Genomic DNA, 350 nt, shown 5'->3' with positions numbered 1-350 from the left:
TTTCATGGGAGACCCTCAGAGAGGTGGTTCCTCTGGAAGGACAGTCAGGAGGGGAGGCAGGGCGCAGCTTCCCTCCTTCCAAGGCCTCCAGGCCACCTGCTGCTGTGGCTGTTTCTCCCAGGAAGCAGACAAGAAGCCCCGAAGTTTCCTTCCTTCTCCTCATTCCTGTGTTTATAGTGCTGCAGGCACAGGGTTGTACCGCTCAGGACGTTCCCCAGCCAATCCAAGCCTTTTTGGACTCCAGCCTCTCTGCTCTCCTACTCCCCTGTGGATGGGCAAGCATCATCCAGCCAAATTCGCTTTTTATTTTACCAAGCAACAACCTGTTTCCTCTTCACTGCACTGACCCC

The sequence above is a fragment of the Lathamus discolor genome, chromosome 1 (assembly GCF_037157495.1).
Source record: "Lathamus discolor isolate bLatDis1 chromosome 1, bLatDis1.hap1, whole genome shotgun sequence".
NCBI classification, from domain to species: Eukaryota; Metazoa; Chordata; class Aves; order Psittaciformes; family Psittacidae; genus Lathamus; species Lathamus discolor.
This window is presented reverse-complemented; position numbering follows the sequence as displayed.